The sequence below is a fragment of the Equus asinus genome, chromosome 11 (assembly GCF_041296235.1).
Source record: "Equus asinus isolate D_3611 breed Donkey chromosome 11, EquAss-T2T_v2, whole genome shotgun sequence".
Classification (NCBI taxonomy): domain Eukaryota; kingdom Metazoa; phylum Chordata; class Mammalia; order Perissodactyla; family Equidae; genus Equus; species Equus asinus.
In genome coordinates this window covers 51,585,450-51,604,995 of record NC_091800.1, presented here as the reverse complement: position 1 = coordinate 51,604,995, position 19,546 = coordinate 51,585,450, and the positions used below count along the sequence as shown (strand labels likewise).

The window sequence follows — 19,546 nt, the reverse complement described above, 5'->3', positions numbered from 1 at the left end:
AAAGTGGATGTGTGGGTCTCCAAATTGCCCTGCTGACCCTCTATTAAGATGCCTTCATATATGCTATTAAGGGATTCTTATTTAAGATAAAATGCCAGGATAATAATATTTGAGGAGATGAAGATGTTTACCTGATTTTTTTTCTCTACTTTTGTGAATGTGCCTTCCCTACTCCAAAAGAGAGAAATACTTCCTATGGAAAGGATGACGTTTTTAGTTATAAAAAGCAAATGTAAATAGAACTCAGTTATTATTGCTAGATCAAGATCTCGTCTCATGTTTCTGTACTGCCTCACGTGCATGTATGGAGAGAGAGGGAGCGACAGTCATCATAACAGGTGGGTGTATTTTAGTCAAAGATGTTTTCTGACTATTTCCCTCTGTTTCTCCTCTGTCTTTTGTGATTGAGGCAACTGAGATGTTATGTCACTTCAAGTCATAAATCGAAGTCATAACTAGTAAACATTTTAAAATGAACATAAGGAAAGGAAGAAAATGAATTAGAACAACTATAACATTTATTGAATACTTGCTACGCAGAATAACTGAGATAAACCCTTTACATGTGTTATCTCATTTAATATAAACAATACTTTCTGGTTTTCCTTACCAGCACCTACTGCAATTAGCTGCGTGTGCTTTGTAACATAGTTTAATACCTCAGTGATTTACAGCAAGTATCAAAACAAAAGGAACAAAAGCCCAATTTTTGCTTTACTCAATGAGGTTAAAATATTTTCTATGGCCCTCAAAGCTCTGAGATGCATCTGCCTTCATGAATTTAGGAAACACCCCCAGTAAATGTCTCACTAAAATTCAGGGAAGAGGGGCTGGCCTGATGGTGTAGCGGTTAAGTTTGTACGCTCCGTTCAGCAGCCTGGGGTTTGAGGGTTCAGATCCCAGGCAGAGACCTACACACCACTCATCAAGCCATGCTGTGGCAGTGTCCCACATACAAAATCGAGGAAAGTTGGCAACAGATATTAGCTCAGGGCCAATCTTCCTCACAAAAAAAAGAAAAAAAATTCAGGGATGGAATGGTCATTGAATTCATTTTAGTTTCTTGCATTTGGACTATTTTATGTCACATTTAAATGATTTAAATATATATTTTTTTTACACACACATGTTCTGTAATACTCAGAAGAGAACTTGAGAACTATCTCTAAGTCACCAACATTACATACTGTTAAATGTAAATCTTTTCACAAACTCTAAATAAAAGAGAAAGATATTTCAATTGAAATCCAAAACATGAGGTATTGAGATATATATACACATACGTGTGTGTGTGTGTGTGTGTGTGCATTATGGTCTTGAGAAGAGAAAAGAGATTTTGGAAAGAGATTTCTGAAGCATTTTTCAGAATTGCGAATGAGTAACAAAACTCACAAAGCTTGAGTAAGCAAATCTACTGAATGGTCGAGAATATAAGTATAGCCAAACAAATTAATGACTTTTCCTTTCCTCTAATAATCTTTCTTATTGCTGGCATGATTCTGTTAGCTTTTGAAATTCGGACAGCTTTTAAATGGAGCTGCATAAATTAAGGATCGGACAGTATTAGTTGTTGGACATTTCCAGGGTGCCACACAGCGTTTTATGTGGTTTGCCAGCATACTCTCATTTAAATGAGGTAATTGTTCTTACGCGTGCTTTACCAATGATGAAAATAAGGCTCAGGAAAAAATAAAGTCACTTGCTTAGTTTCACACAACTTTTGTAATTTGCAGAGTTTAGATTTGAACCCGGATCTTTCTGCTTCTAAAGTCTGAATCTTACCTAGTGTGTTTTGCTGCTTCTCCGAGAATCATCTCAATATGTTGTACTGCTTCTCGGGATGCATTTTTATCTAGGGGTTATATTTAATATACCAGCAGTTTTTAAATATATATTCCTTGGATAGCACTTATTTTTAATAGACTTCATTTTTTAAGCAGTTTTAGGTCTACTGAAAAATTGAACGGAAAGTACAGAATTCTCATAAAACTCTTTCGCCTTTCGCCGCCCCCCACCCTAGTGTTCTCTATTATTAACATCCTGAATGAGTGTGGTACATTGGTTACAATTGACGAGCCAATATTGATACTTTCATCAGAATTTTGTAGTCTTTCTCACATAAATCTTGTACATACTTTGTTAGATTTATACATAAGTATTTCTTTTGTTGTTGTTGCTAATATAAATGATATTGTGTTTTCAATTTCAAATTCCAATTGTTCATTGCTAGTAAATAAGAAAGCAATTGATTTTTGTATGTTAACCTTGTGTCTTGCAACTTTGCTATAACCGCTTAATAGGATGACACTTTTCAATACTATAATACACCCGTATCATTTGATGATCTGAAAATGCCCAGAAGGTGACAAGCTACCTTATTATAAAAGATTCTCTGTTCTTTACTTCTAAAAAGCATATTCCAGATTTGATATTAAAATTATTTTATTCATCTGTCTTCAAATAGAATATTTAGCCAGCTGAAGGATCTCTGTATACATTTTCAAAGTTATTTTTAATTGAATATTGTCATGCTTTTCCAAACTACAATACATAGCCAGAAACAAAAGTATTGCATTTAATTATTACAGATGATGAATCTGCATAGGCAAATATGCTTCCAGAAGAACTAGTAACAGTAATACCTTTTCCCATTGCTTACAAAATACTCTCTCCAAGGCACTCTCCTGTTCTTCTTGCTGCGGACATGTGAAATAGGCTTCTGCAGGGACCGTTGCCCGCTGCAAGAACGCTTTTCAGGGTATGTAGTGGATGGAGCAGGTCAGGGCTGAGAGGCCATGGGATCAGAATGATCAGAGGAGCCCTGGACAGGCGGGAGTGTCTTGTGCAGGAAGATCTTGTCCCACCAATGGCTGTAGCTATTTACATAAAACCTATGAATACCAAAGAAGTAGCTTCACCAGGCTGTGAGTCTGTGATTCGTTCATTTGTTTTGTTTAAGGAGTGATCCCTTGTCTATGAGCCAGGTTCACAGTGGTCCAGGCAAGAACTGGGAAATCAAAGCTCCCTAATGCTAAGCAGAGGAGCCCCATTGTCTTTGACAATGACCTTGGTGAGACTGTGTATTCTGTTATTTAGATCTGCTCCTGGAAAGAGAAAACATGATTCTATTGCAATTGTTGTCAACCTACCTGGAATGGCACAAATAAAAAGTTCTGATGCCATACAGTGGATGCCTACTACTACTTAAAAAAAATTTTTTTGAAGCAGCGTGTAAAAACACTTTTGTTTATGTGGGTTCAATTTTCAGAGGCTAGAAACCCTTAGATCTAGACAGGACACTCTTTTTGGAATGCAAAATAAATTTCTCAAAAATACTTATTGAGCATCTTTTAGATTCAGGAAATTATTTAGAGATACGGGAGTTTGAATGAGTATGAAGACATAACATGAACAAGAGTCTCATCATAGTCTAGTTCAAGCAATAGGACAAACATACTTGAAGGAACAAACTATCAAGGTCAATTTTATGTGGCAAAACTTGAAACTGCCAAGTGGACACATAACAGAGTTGGTTACAAAGAATTGTGAAAGTCTACTTGACCGTGATCGCCAATTTGGAAAAAGAAAAGCTGTGCATAAATTTATTTCAATATCATCTTAATCTTCTGTACACTTTGGAAAGGTATAGTTTTATTGTTGCTCTTGTCACTGTTGTTTTTTGTTGTTTAATAACCCGTTCTCTAGGAAGCATGTAATAAAATTAACTCTGACTCCCTCCCCCTTCCCACACTGCCCCACAACCTCTTCCAGCGTCAGCATTGGTCTGAAGGAAGATGATGACTTACGAGGTAAAGTAAATTAGTTTATGTTACTCCCAGATCTTGTTACACCATGAATTCATCTAGTGAACACAGCTTCTAGAAGTTTAGCTTCACTGCCTCATATTATCAGTTCAAACAAAAAAATTAAATTTCTTTTGAATATCTGATTTTAATTAGTTAGATGTTTTCTGCCAATTTTTCTCCTGAGTATACAGACCTAATGTAATAATGAAAACTAATAACAAAATTAGATTTCCTAGACAGTAGACCATTTTCATTCACAGATTTAAAATTTGGGTTGAGACTATTTGCGAACAAATGATTGTTCCTGTTTCTGAGGTTCTATATTGAATGATGTGTACTCTGAAGCTGGTATGCAGGAAAGAGGTTCTCAGTTAAGAGGGTCCAAGCTGGCTGCCAAGCTTCCATGTCCACCTTACAGTTTCCTATAATGTCAAACTTTGGCCTTCACAGGAGATATTTCCAAAGATGACATATATTGTAAAACCACACCTTGGGATAGACAAGCCTGGAAACCCCCCAAACTTGTATGTGAAATATTGCATAACAGACAAAGCACGCTATTAGAAAGAAAAAGGTTGAGTTCAGGTCCAAGCTCGCAATCTCACTGCCATTGTGACCTTCGGCACATCCCTTAACCATTCTGGGTCTCAGTTTACACAACTGCCCTACCTCTCTAGCTGGTGGTTTGTTTATCAAATGAAATTATAAGAAGTTAAAGATAAAATAAGGCATTGTTACAGATAGTCAAGAGATTAAGAGAGGAGGTGGTGATTGGCGTATTTCTTCCTCCTCTTTCTTCTCTTAGTTTTTAATTGCTCAGCAAAATATTTATTGAGTGTCTGCTAAGTTCCAAAGATAAGCACAAGAGAGTCACAGATAAAGTGACTCCTTGCCCTGGAGCACTAATAAAGTGACATGATCTGACTTTGGTTTAAAAGGATCACTCTGGCTGCTATGTTGAGAATGCCTGATAGGGAGGGAAAGGTAGAAGCCGATACCGAGTTATAGAACATTGTGTCACTTCTGGCAACAAATGATGGTGCCTTCGACAAAGACAGTAGTGGTGAAAGTGGTGAGAATTCAACTGAGATGAGGTCTGATGACTGAGTCTTAGATTTGGCATGACAAAAAGAGAATTGGGATCTTTGTGGCAGAGATAAAGTTCAATCAAAGAAAGGGGCCCAAGAAAGGGTTACTTAAAGACAATGAAAATTCCATAGAGCACATGGGAAAGATTTGGGAGGGAAGTCAACAGGAGAAAGAAGACTAAGAGGGAAAATAACACCAGGTTTAGCAAGGTTCGCTTTTGGGGCAATGGATAAGGCCCGACAGGCATGAATACACGGAATGTCCATACGGTTAGATCAATGGGGATATGGTGCCTCAGAACAGAACTCATCCCAGGTAGATAGGAGAGAAAATCTCTGTCTTCACTGTTACTCCCTTCCATGCAAAACCAGCTGCTATCCATTTGGCTCAGGGACTAAGATAAACACAGCAGAGCTGAAGAGGTCTGAATTGGAGGAAGAGAACCCTAGCCCTGGAATAGAGTTTTTGCCTGGTAGTTGAAGAGGTGGAATATATACACTTATACCTATTATTTATTGAGCACCTACTCTGTGTCTGCCACATTTAAGTCTCACAAGAAAAACCTAGAAGATGTTATCATCCCATTCTAAAGATGAGAAAAGTGTGGCTCAGAGCAATTAAACAGCATACTCATCTACCTACCTGCACATAGTCAGTAAGGGACAAAACCAGGATGCGACTCTCTCTCTCCTTCCATTATGCTTTGAAGGGCCATGGAGACACACATCCTTTTAGAAGGTGAAGAGTTAGGATCAGCTAGAAACGCAACATCAGGAACGCTAGGGAGACAGGACTAGAATAGTCTGTACAAGAAACAGAACTGAGTTGGGGGTCAGCTGAGGTTCTCAGCCTTCCAAACCAATCCTTGTAGCTTACTCAGGTTCAGCTGTTGGTTGTTAGTGGCTCCCAGGCTGCTCTCAGGGACCTATGAAAAAATTGCAAACTGAAAACTTACCTTCTAAGTTTTTGAATCTAAAAGAAATTATTATTTCAGATGGCTTTGCAAGTGTTAGTATGACTGAATAATTTTCTTTAATTAAGACTATCATCATAGATTCTTACCTCTTCCAAATTCTCACCCTTTCAAACCTGACAGGAATAAAAAGTGTTGTTACCATGTGTCACCTCCACCAGTACTTCCTTACTTTTAGGAGCAGCTGTGCACACCATGGAGCTTGGGAAAACATAGAATTACTGTCAAGTACAGGTTGGACCTGTGAACCCTGACTATTCAAAACCATGAATAATGAATCCAAACTCAGAGGTCTTTTTTTGGCCAGGATTTCACTCTTCAAAAATGTATTCTTCAGGGACCAGCCCTGTGGCCTAGTGGTTAAGTTTGGCATGCTTCTCTTCAGCAGGCCAGGTTCGGTTCCCAGGCACAGACCTACACCACTCCTTGGCAACCATACTGTGGTGGCAACCCACATACAAAATAGAGAAAAATTGGCACAGATATTAGCTCAGGATGAATCTTCCTCAGCAAAAAAAGAAAAAAAGTATTCTTCAGGGCCAGCCTCAATGGCCTAGTGGTTAAAGTTTGGGAAACTCCATTTCAGCCCCCTATGTTCAGTTCCCAGGCACAGAACCACACTGCTCATCTGTTAGTGGCCATGATGAGGCAGTGGCTCACATAAAAAAAAAAAAAGAGGAAGATTGGCAGCAGATGTTAGTTCAGGGTGAATCTTCCTCAGCAAAAAAAGAAAAAAGAGAGAGATATTCCTCAGAATGTTTAGGGACATATTTCCTATTATATGTTTTTACCTAACTTCAAAGCTTTTGTTCCTGAAGGGCTATCCCCCTTATAATTTCACACAAAGATGACATAAGTTTGATGATGAGCTCAAGAATTCAAGAAGCCAGGATAATGGCATCTTATTTATTTTGTTCAATACAGAGTGCCATCCCAACTAGCAACTCTGAAGTGGATTGTTTCCTTGTGTGTTTTATTTTTAAGATGCTCTGCATTAGTGCATGTTTTAGCATGTAGATCGCAGATCAAAAGGATCCACTGTATTGAACTTTGAATAGCCTCATGTACTGAGGGTTCTTAATATTTGATGAGGGAGATTCAGATGGTATTAAAATTATTCACTAAGTGTGGAGCACCAGTGTTTCGTTTCCTTTATTTTTCTGTTTGGCTCATTTAAAAAAGACCATGAAAACTGATAAAGTGCAAAAATATAATCTTCACGTTGGAAAAAAATAACTATGGGGCACAAATAAATTAAGACACAAATAAACTTGCATATTAGTTATCAAGTGTCCAGATTTGGGGGGACAGCTTTGATTTTAAATACTCTGCCCCATTGTTTCCATTTAAGTCAAATCAGATTGTCATACTAGACAGCCTAGTTTTCACCTCAGGCAACACAGACACCATAATGTGAGTAAAGAGACACAGATCTGAAATCACACAAGCTAAATTCTCATTTAAACTCTACTACTGATTTCTGCACGACCTTGGACAGGGGACTGAACATTTCCAAGCTTAAGATTTCCTTATGCGTGAGTGTTCCAATCGGTCTAGGTGACCTCCAAAGTCTCATCCTATTCCAAAATAGTATCTACATGTTATATTTTATGGGAAAATAATACATAAATACTATTTCAAGGATTAAAGAAATGTAACCTATTATTTTAGAACATAACAGGTACAGCTCTTACTGGTTTGCTTTTCAAAAATATATTATTTTTCATTCCAGTTCAATTTGTGACTCTTTTTTCAAGTTAAGTCTTGAATTGTTTCTAGTATATAATATAGTTTCAGAATTTTCAACATACAGTGCACAAAGTATGACAAAATGCTCTACAGCAAAACATATAAGAGAAAGATAATATTCCTCAGACATGGATAGTTATGAATCTCATCTAAGTAGACAGGTAAAATATACTTAGAGAGAAGAAAACTGACATTTAAAATTGGTAGAGATACAAGTATTTTTGCAGAAATAACATCTTACACTTCCACAGCAATCTGTCTCCTTTTCTTTCTTCCAAATGCACGAAAAAGGCATTTCAAGTTACTGATTAACTTCAACATACTGATCTTTGATTCTGTCTAAGGTCCATGAAAATTGACTAGATTTCCTTTTACCAGAGAGGAAAACTAAAAAATTGGACATATTTTTGTAAAGGTTAGATTTTCTATTATCTTGCTATATCAACCCAAATCTCATTTGGTTGGACTATATTTTTATTTGTTCCTTTTCCCAAAGAAATTGGGAACTTCTAAAGGAGTTATTTTCCTAAATATGAAAATATATTTCATTATCAGGATAAACTGTAAATTTCTGGGGTCATCCTCTTTCTCCTGATGTTTTCCACTCTAGAAAGAGAAGCCTAGGGTTGTGGGCTGGTGATTCTATAACCACAGAGTTCTTATCTATTGTTAGCCTTGGCTGTGGATGGAGATAAAGGGGAAAAAATTTTAAGCAGGGAGTCACTTTGACTAAAAATGGAAAAACTTTGATCTGGGAATCAAAATGAATACACCAGGTCAAAATGAGGTATCATATTCGCCTTTATAAAGTTAAAGAGACAAGACTATGGGGAGTATAGACAATGTCCACCATTACTGCACAGCTACCCTGTAAGGGGCAGCATGGTTCAATCCGGGGTAATACAAAAATGAACAAGGCAAACTTTCTCAAACTGTTTGTGTGATATAAACCACAAACACACTAATTTAAGGCATAATGTCATGTAGTGCTATGATAGACGTACAACACTCTATAGGAGTACAGATTGCTGATATTTGAGCCGTTCTTGAGAGCAAGATGATTGTGACAGGGATGGGCAAATGGGAAGGGTATTCCAGAAAGAAGGAAAAAAGCACCATTTCAGACCATCAAGAGAGCCATGTTTGAGGAAAGGCAGTTGATGCTATGTAGGATGCATGGGAAAGAAAAAAGTTAAGGAAAGAGTACCATTGAAAAAGAAGGGCTTTGAAATAAGTCAGAGGGAGAAAGTCAAATACTGTATGATCTCCATCATAAGTAGAAGATAAAAACAACAACAAACACATAGCAACAGAGATTGGATTGGTGGTTACCAGAAGCGAAGGGGGATGGAGGAGGGAGAAAGAGGTGATTAGGCCCATGTGTGTGGTGCTGGATTGTAGTTAGTTTTTGAGTGGTGGATATGCTGTAATCTACACAGAAATCAAAATATAATGATTTATACCTGAAATTTATATAATTTTATAAACCAAAGTTACAGCAATAAAAACAAATGAAAAGGAAGGGATTTCTAATATATGAAATGGTGAGGTAGCTTAAAAGATCTTCGAGTAAAATGATGGTGAGACTTGCTTAGCCCAGTACTTAATTAGGACGAACAGTCTGAGAGCAACACGCGGAAAGCCTTGGAGTGGGGAAGGCTGCAGGCAAGCAGATCTGTTAGGGGGCTATCTCAGCGGAATTGTGAGTAACAAACAAAGGCATCTTATCACTTCCCAATCCCTGCCAGCCCAGGAGAAAAGTGAATCTTCTGTGTGTCGAGTACAGCCTAAGACACAGAACATCCAGGAATGAAAGTTAGGGTCCCTTCCACAGCCTAGTAGGAGAGAAATGAGTTGACTTCTTTTATGGTTTTTTTTAGAGATTGGCACCTAAGCTAACATCTGTTGCCAACCTTCATTTTTTCCTTCTTCTTCCTCTCCCCAAAGCCTCCCAGTACATAGTTGTATATTCTAGTTGTAGGTCCTTCTGGTTGTGCTATGTGGGACAATCGCTCAATATGGCCTGATGAGCAGTGCCGTGTCCGCGCCCAGGATCGAAACTGGTGGTACCCTGGGCCGCCAAAGGGCAGCGCGTGAACTTAACCACTTGGCCACAAGGCTGGCACCCCAGTTGACTTTTTCTAAATTGAAGCCCCTGGTTTTCATCATGATCAGTTTGCTAATGACTCATAAAACTCCATCCCTAGTCTTTCTGCCCAGCAAGGACTCATATTTCACACTGCCTAATGGATATGTCCACATGGATGTTCCACAAACTTGTTAAATGGACACATCCAAGGTCAAACTCACCTTCCTCTCTACTAACCTATTTCTCCTACTATCTTTCATGATGCACTCAGTCTCCCAAGCCAAAAATTCCAAAGATATCCACTATTTCTTTTTCACTCTGGAACTCTATATCCAAACCGTTAGCAAGTCCTGCCAATTCTTGCTCAGAAACTTCTCTTGAGACCGCCCCCTTCCTCTCCTTGCCAAGCTTCTGCTTTTCCTTGCTTCAGAGCTCCATCAACTCTCACCTGGATTATTACATTGGTTTTATATCTGACGTTATTGCAGTATCCTCCTCAAAGCCATCCTCCACACAGCTCCCAAAGGTGTCCTCCTTTTAAAAGAAATCTATTTCCATCATTCGACTGCTTAAAATTTCAGACATTTACACATGCCTGAGAAACAAAACTCAAGTTTCTGAGTATGGCATGAAAGGCCATTTTAAAAGTGATTGGAGTACAAACTTACAACAGCTATTCCACATACTCCAAGCCCCGGCCACACTGAACTAATCACCGTCTTTGATGACTTGCCGCAACAGATGATTATCCTTCCATGGCCAGTGCACACGCTGTTTGCTCTGCATCAAATGTCCCCTTTTTCTCTTCTAACCCTGGACATCTTTTCCTCCTTCAAGAACCATATCAAAAATCAGTTTTTCTTCCCTACCACTGCATGACAAAGTTAGTTTCTCCCTACATCCATAGAGCACTTTGTCTCTACCTTTATTCTTACATTTAATCCCATATTATTGTAACTTTACCTGTTTATATGTCAGAGCTCTTCCAATTGACAACAAAATTCTCAAGGGTATGGGCTGGATTTCATTGCCTTTTAGTCTCCCATATCGCAAATGAGCCTGGGAAACGGCACACGTTCAATAAATGTTTGTTGAATGAATGACTGATTATTACTATCACTGTTGAATACTGTACAAATAAGTAATTAACCAATAGGAATAAGCACAATGTAGACCAGGATTACACACAATACTTCATGGACAAGTGGTAGAAAATAAATCTCATGGAGACTTAGAGATTCATCTGCAAGGAATGTTTTGAAGAAAACATAACTATATCCTTGTTAACAACATAGCTTTGATAGCAAAGAATCAACTAACAGCCTTAATGTAGTATGAAATCAAGATTCCGGTTGTGGAAGAGAAACTAGGGATACTCATTCTGGTCCTGAGTGTCTTCTTTAAGAGGTGGTAATTGGAACTTTGGGATAGGGTGAGGATACCAAGGGATCAGGTGTAGGAAGAGAAGAGTATGTAATCCATGTGGATATTCAAATTCTTCCTGAAGATGCCACAGTCAAAACATTTCTGTTTCTGAATGTGGTTGTAGTGTTATGTTTTAGTTCCTGCTTAATTCTGTTATGTTATTGGATTGATATTCTCTAATTTGTATGCAATCAAGAAGAAAGCCAGTTAAGAGTAAGAATGCTTTCAGCTGATTAAAAGCCCCAGTTTTTCTGGGTATTTTGTTCAAATAAAAAATAAAGTTGGAGGCAATATCAAAATGCTCTGCCTTTCCTGTTTTATGCCCTTCTCTTCTTTTCCCATTCACTTGAGCATGTACACAGATTCCAATTACCCGCCAATTCTTGAAATAGTTTTCCTGATGAAGTTAAACTGACATCTTGGCATGCTTAGTAAAATTACAACAATATTCATCTTAAGTTCAACATGTTCCTCATAATATTTATTCATTATACTAGTTATAAATAACTGGTTATAAGATAGTTTAGGAGAAAAAAAGCCAGAATCTCAAAAAGGCAAAAAACTTCCTCTCTAGTTGATCTTTTCATGCATTGTGTTCTCAGTTACCTAATGCAGATTTAAAACAGCCAGTTCCAAGCAGTTATGTGCTATGGAGTACTATGGGTCCTACAGGTAATGAAACTTGGGAAGAGCTGAAATGCTCAGGAAATAAAAGAAAGAACATTTCCTATTTTTTTATCTCCATCATTTAGCATCAATTAACTATATTATGTGGGACGAGTTGTTGTTTGGCTGGCTGGTTGAACTAATAGGGTGTTGGTTTTTGCCATATAGAAACTTAGAAGATCCTGATTTTTATAGATCTTATTAGCCTGGGGTCTGAAGTCCTGGGGTTAGGGATTTTAGGGTCTAGGAAACATATCTGTATTGTTCTTTCCTTTATTTCCAGTAGGTAGCCCAGGGCCTGCAGTAAATTTTTTTTTGAAGGAATAAATGGTCAAAATTCTCTTATGTTTCTGCAGATGATCAATAAAAATGTTGATTACATTGTCTTATTTATCAATTCATTAGTGCATATACATTCTGAATTATTGGGAGTTGCATGAGGTAGGGTGAGAATATTTATGGGAACACGATACCACATCTTCCAGGGCTTGCCTATCCTAGATGAAAGGATAGGGTTAGTGAGGAAGATTTGGCCTCGCAGGGGAAATACACAGTAGGAGGAGCAGACAGGGGTTGCGGCTGACATTTCAGTTCTTCGTTATATAATGTCCTCTTCTAGTAAATGAGTGGGTTTGCCTAACAAACAAGACACTGTAGGTCCGGTGTTTCTTAAAACGCCACAGGTGGCAAACATGGGAAAATTAAAACAAAAGAAATGTGCAGGTGTGCATAATACAGAATTGGTGACTGCTGGCCAAAGCCATGTGGCCATGGAGGCCTGCAAAGCAATCATCCTCAGCTGGACCCATTGCAGCAGGGTCAGCAACAAAGAGACAAAACTCCAAGGATGAAAGGAGAGCAAAGAAAATTGACTAAGACTGATCTACATGAGAATATCTTGACATTGATGCAGCTCAACATTAATTGCCTCAGGGAATGACTGCCCTGAGTGTTTTGGACCATAGGGAAGTCCCTCTTCCATTTCTATTCATCCAGGTCATACACCTGAGAAAGGCTTACTGGATCCCAAAGACAGTTCAAGGAAACTTTACCTCTTTTTAAAGAGTGTGAAATTTAGCCCTTAACATAGCAAAGTATCCCTCACCGTCGTTTGGAAACTGTCCTGTTGTGTTGGGCAAGATCTGGAGAGGAGTTCCCAGCTCACTCCAGAGTAAATGAATACAAAAGCCTATTAGCTTTGCTGGGAAACATAAACTGTCAGAAGAGCCTATAGAATTAGGTAGGTGTTCTCAGTAGATTTTGATAGTTCTACCCGTAAACTCCCAGATAGTATTTGCAGCATGTATGGTTCCATCAATTCCATAAAAAGTCATGCTCTGCAAGAGAAGAACGTGACTGTGTTGTTTAAACCATAATGTAAGGAACAGAGCTATTTACAATACTTTTGTTCACTCATATGTAAGTTACTCTTCCTCCCCCTTTCCACCAAGAGCATCCTAGCCAATTAAATTAAGCCATTTTAAAATTTGCAAAGCGCCACAAAAAAGGTCCAGATGTTGACAAAAGGAAAAACGGTGGAGCATAATGTGCTTGTTTCCTTCTTTTCTTGGATTATTTGGTTCAAAGTACTTTATTGTTAGATCAACTAGGGTTAGCAGTTCCTTTTCAAAGTCTTATAGACCAAGAACACTATTTCTACAAGAGGAATTCACTTTTACTAAATTCAATTGTTGATTCATTATACTTTTATTGAGTTCCTAGTCTGTGCCAGGCACTGTGTTAGGTTCTGGGAATATTTGAAAGAATAAGATTAACATGATCGCTGTTCTCACGAAATCACATATTTTCCTTTTCAGTTAGTTACAAATAAGTTTTACCTCTTTTTAATGAGTACGAAATTTACACATTATTTTACTTAGTCAACCAATTTTCTATTTGAGTGAAGGTCAATTCTCTCCAAGTTTATCTGAAAATTTAATGCACTTATAATCAAGATTTTAATGTTATTGTTTCAGAATTGTGAATTGATTGCAAAGCTCTTTTGGACACATAAGTGCTGGCAACTAACCAAGGTATTTTGAAGAGAGAATAATGGGAGTAGATTTGCCCTCCAGATATCAAAATACCACACAAAATTCCAGTATTTAAAGGAGGGTGGTAGTGGTGCAGGCCCTGATCACCAGGTCAATATATAGGAATAAAGATTCCAGAAACAGACTCGGGTATATTTTGTAAAAGATAGTGGAATTCAGATGTTTAGTCTGTTCCTTCCCATGAAACTTTCCAAAACATGTGAAAATCAAAACCATAAACTATTAAAAAAAAAAAACCTGAAAATACAGCGAAATTTGCTCCAAAACCAAAGAGAATTTCAAAAGTTAACTCACTGCCCTCCAGGTCTTGGTTAAAGTATAAATTTCTCTGAAAGAAAATTAGACTACATCAAACTAAAAAGCTTCTACAGGGCAAAGGAAATCACCCACAAAATGAAAAGGCAACCTACTGAATGGGAGAAAATATTTGCAAATCAGATATCTGATAAGGAGTTAATATCCAAAATATATAGAGAACTCATACTACTCAATCGCAAAAAACAATCCATAAAAAAATAGGCAGAGGATCTGAACAGACATTTTTCCAAAGAAGACGTACAGATGGCCAACAGGTACATGAAAACATGCTTAACATCACCAAATATCAAGAAAATGCAAACGAAAACCTAACTGAGATATCACCTCACACCAATTAGAATGGCTATCATCAAAAAGACAATAAATAAGAAGTGTTGGTAAAGATGTGGAGTAAAGGGAACCCTGGTACGCTGTTGATCAGAATGTAAATTGGTGCAGTCACTATGGAAAACAGTATAAAGGTTCCTCAAAACTTAAAAATAGAACTACCATATGATCCAGCAATTCTACTTCCGGGTATTCATCCAAAAGAAATGAAAACATTAACTCAAAAAGATATCTGCAGACCCATGTTCATTGCAGCATTATTTGCAAGAGCCAAGACATGAAAGCAACCTACGTGTCCATCAATGGATGAACGAATAAAGAAAATGTGGCATATATACAGCGGAATACTATTCAACCATAAAAAAGAATGAAATCTTGCCGTTTGGGAAAACATGGATGGACCCTGAGGGCATTATGCTAAGTGAAATAAGTCAGACAAATACTGTATGATCTCACTTATATGTGGAATCTAAACAAACAAAAAACTAAACTTATAGATACAGGAAACAGATTGGTGGTTGCCAGACGGAGGGGTGGGGTGGGAAGAAATAGGTGAATGTGGCCAAAAGGTACAAACTTCCAGTTATAAAATAAATAAATCATGGGAGTAATGTAAAGCATGATGATTATAGTTAATAATACTGTTGCCAAGAGAGTAGATAATAAATAATAAAGTTGCTAAGAGACTAGATCTTAAAAGTGCTCATCACAAGAAAAAATTTGTAACTATATGTGGTAATAGATACATTTCACAATATATATAAATATCGAATCACTATTTTGTACACCTGAGATTAATATAATGTTATATGTTAATTATATCTCTATCAAAAAAAATAATAAAAAAATTAGAGTACCCCAAGGGGCTAACCAACTTTTTAAAAATTTTAACTACAAGAATCAGGATCATGAGTGGGGAAGGGAGAGTGTGAGAGTCAAATTCTACACTACCAAATGGTGGGAGATGTAAGAAGATAACTGAAATACCTGTGAAGACACCCATATTTATTCTCTCTCTCTTCCCACCCAACTAATTCCAACACTGGAGAAATAGCCTCAGGTGTGGTGAGGAAAAGAGAAGGGAACCAGCAAGTAGAATTTATTGAGCAGAGATAAGTCACCAAATAAATGACCTGTGAGCTAGGGGGCTGCACAGTGAAACTTACTGACCAGCGTGGTCTGCCCAGCCCAAGAAGTGAGCTCCTAAGGCTAAGGAGCAATGAGCTATCGGACAGAGTAGACCTGGGCAAGAAATTGTTCTGAGACAACAAACCCAAATTGAAAGCGCCAATTTCCCAAGATCTTTCTCCCCTAAGTTAATATTATTGGTAGATACTGTGCCTCTTTTCAAATCTAGTATTGACTCGATTTAAATATAGAACCAAGTCATACAAACTGGACCTACCACCGTGTTACAAAATAGAACGTAAGCATTACAAACCATAGGATTGTAAAAACAAGACAAGAAACAGAAAATAGAGGAATACAAATGAGTAAGGAAGCACAATTGTGCTAATTTCCTCGTTTTTATGTTAGAGAATTAATGATGCCCTCCAAAGAGTCTACATCAAGGAAATTAGGTTTAAGCAAATTATTTTGTGTTATAGAAGTAAGATTATAGGACTAAAATAAAGGCTATAGAACTTTCAGATGATCCAAAGGGGGAGGAAAACTAAAAGGAAAAAAAAAAATTAGACCAAATATCAAAAAGTAGAAAACAAAGGAAGCATTAAAAACAGAATATATAACCTTACTAAAAAAAAAAAAAAAAAAAGACTAAATGTGTTGAACAAGCTTTCAGTGATGGCAGGCTAGACAGATAAGAACAACCGAAAACCTGAGACAAAATATTTTAAAGAATCTTCTCAACAGCATTGGGGAGATAGAATAATGACTTATTTTCTAGACAAAATTTAGAACGTGAGATTCCAGACAAGTAAGGAAAGCACTCAAAGCCATTTTTCTATACTATAATCAAAATTAATAACTTAAAGCATGAGTTTAATGGCAGCTGAGACGTAATTAAAGAAAGAACTGCTAGCCTGGAAGTTTCATCAAAAGAAATTATCAGAACAAGGCACCAAGAGACAAAAAGTTGGAAAAAGATATAAAAGTGATAGTGAGAAGTTTCCAGAAGAGGAGAGAGTTGAGGCAGATGCGGTATTTGAAGACATAATGACTTACAAATTTCCAGAACTGCTGAAGCACGTTAGATTTAAGGCTCAAGTTAAAAAAGAAAATAAAAGAAATCCACACTTGAAGATGTTTGAGTGCAACTGTAGGAAACAAACAAAGAATTCTTAAAAGTAGCCAACGAAAATAGATAGGTTACCTTCGAAGAACAGCAGCTACACTGAGAGCTGACTTCTCGACAACAACAATCTTACTCAGAAGACTGTGGAATGTTTTCTTCAGCAGACTAATCTGAATTCTAAACACAGCAGAAATATCATTCAGAACAAAACTGAAATAAAGACATTTTCAGAGAGAAAACCTACATTAAAGAAATTTTTTTTAAGTTTTTGACATGAAATTTACTCACCTAGAATTCCTCCAACTCCAATCCTAAGAATTTATCTCAGAGAAATAATAGGACAAGCATGAAAAGATGTACTTACAAGGCCTTTATTGTTACAGGTTTTGTTATATTATCAAAGATTTAGAAACAAGTGAAATGTACATCAATAGGGAATTATTGAAATAAAATATGATGCATCCATAATTTGCATTAAGAACATTATACACATTTTTGTGTACACATGTGGAAACATAGTCTCAATATTACAATAAATAGAAAAAACAAGTAAAAAGCATGCTATGGAGCAGTATGTTTCATATTATTCGATATAGCTTAAAATTGTAAATCTCTATTTGTTATAAATTTACATATCCAGAAAAGTTGAGAAGGATATACATATAATCATTATTCTTGGGGTGTGGAATGAGGGAAAATTTTCACATTTTCTGTTGTATTTGCATTCTTTACTATCCTTATTTTCATTTGGAAAAAAAAAGAGCTTTTCAGGAGTATCCCATATTTATTGAGACCTTTGCTATAAAAATTACATTTATGCAGCTAACATCGTGATGTTTTAGACCTAGACTTGTTATCTCATTTGGGTAGGCCATGGTGTTAATGAGGTCTGCTGTGAAGTTTTGTTTCCTGTGTAGGTCAATTAGCTCTGCACAGAGAACAAAACGACTCTTTTGTGCAATATCTATTAACCCAAAGAGCCAGGCTTTCAAGTCTGTACCTGTGTCTCATGGCAGGAGACATTGCGTGGATGTTGCAGAGCATAGAAACTGGAAAAAACAACTCAAACCATGTGAACCCAGAGGGTGGGGGCAGTTAGTATCACTTTCACCTACAAAGAAAGACTCATATCTTACTCTCTTTGAAAAATCTACCTTTGATATTTCCATGCCACCATGTTTCTCAGGTTACAACAAATCAAATCAAAACAAAACTGCATTAAGCTAGAAACTCTCATTTCTTAGCACTTCCTTTTCCTTTGCCTTATTGCTTTCTCTCACTTTCTCTGTTTAAGAGGATTTCTTCTTTTTTTCCCATATTCATTCTCATAACAAATGACCTTGAGAAACAGAGGCTGACCTAGCCACTATCTATTGCCTCAAAAAGGAATTCTAACTTTTTTAGTTATGTGAGGAACACCAACAGCTTTGGGATTCTAACCTGACAGTTTTCAGGCCTGTGGTTTTACCCCTCAACTTTGCAACAAGTAAAGTCTGCTGAAACTTTTTGGAGACTTGTCTAAGATGGAGCCTGCCATATAAGCCTACAGCTTCATTCCAATTGGAATATATCACTGTCAATTTATAACCGGAATCATGGAAGGAATTTGAGCAGCTTGTTGGATTGTTTATATCAAATATATGGAAGAGTTGGGATTATACATTCCAGCACATCATTGTAAATGATGTACCAGGTAAAATTCTAAGCAAGTCATTTCAGAATTCTGGGTATTGGTTTTTTCACTGGAACGAATATCTAGCACATGGATATGTAATAAGGAGAAATGAGATCTTACAGCATTCTCCATGTTTCTTTTGCAACATGTCCTGGTTCTTCATGTTGATCACTAATAATTATTCATTTGTCTTTGTTTTGTGAAAGGCGTTCTACACGTTTATAATAGTTAAATTACCACTAGTGTTTGTAGGGTAATTTTTCCTTGCAAAAAAATTGTATTTTCTAACATTTAGTTTTCTGATAACCAGGAAGGAAAATACATAAGTTCCAAAACATTTATGACTTGGGTTTTCCTCTTAGAAATCCCTTTCTGGGATTTCCAGAAATTTCTTCTGGAAAATATGTAAGAAATGCATGTGATAAATAAAATAATTGTCAAGTTTTTTTTTAGATGTGCTGACCATTAGCTAGACAATTAATATAAAACCATATATTTCCATAGAAAACTACTTCAGAGAAAAAGTGCAGAAGGGGAATTCATTGTCAATCAATTATATTTATTTTTTAAACTCTCCTTCTTGTCAAGGTTAATTAAGACTTCTTGCTACAGAGGATTTTAATTAGGGTGAACATACATCCCAGTTTCTAGAAGAGTCTTGGTTGGCTGAACTATTGATAGCGTCTCTTTTCACTTTCAGAAGTTTGAAACAAGAATTATATGATCACTCTCATTTAGAGTGATAATAGGTTTAATAGGTTGATAACTTCTTTTCACATCTTTCTCCTCATTGTGTCTCTTGGTGTACACTTCTATGAGAAAGTAAGGATAAATGAAGATTGCAGATGCACTATCTTGGTCCTTCACCCGGGGCATCTGCTAAGGCTCAGCCAGAGCTACCATGTTGCACAATTCTCAGGGATGCCATTCCCATCATAATCTGTGTAGACAGTGGCCTCCACTCCTTTTCTTATAACTCTCTTGTTAGAGAAAACATGTATTTAGATGAATTTACCTAACTCTTACTCTATACCTCTTTCTTCTTTTTCTTATGTGATACTGTGCCCAAATCCTCAACACAATCTCATATGAACAGAGTTTATTATCTGTTTTTAACTAAT

At 36.9% G+C, this 19,546-nt stretch overlaps 1 long non-coding RNA gene across 1 annotated transcript; it reads right to left on the bottom strand.

Annotated features, from left to right (window-relative positions):
- Positions 1–502: 502 nt before the first annotated feature.
- On the bottom strand, positions 503–7,910 carry LOC139046569 (uncharacterized). Its single transcript, XR_011506717.1, has 3 exons — positions 7,859–7,910; positions 5,538–5,820; positions 503–3,104 (listed from the first exon to the last, which is right to left on the bottom strand). It is a non-coding gene; the product is annotated as an uncharacterized lncRNA (long non-coding RNA).
- Between the last annotated feature and the right edge of the window lie 11,636 nt (positions 7,911–19,546).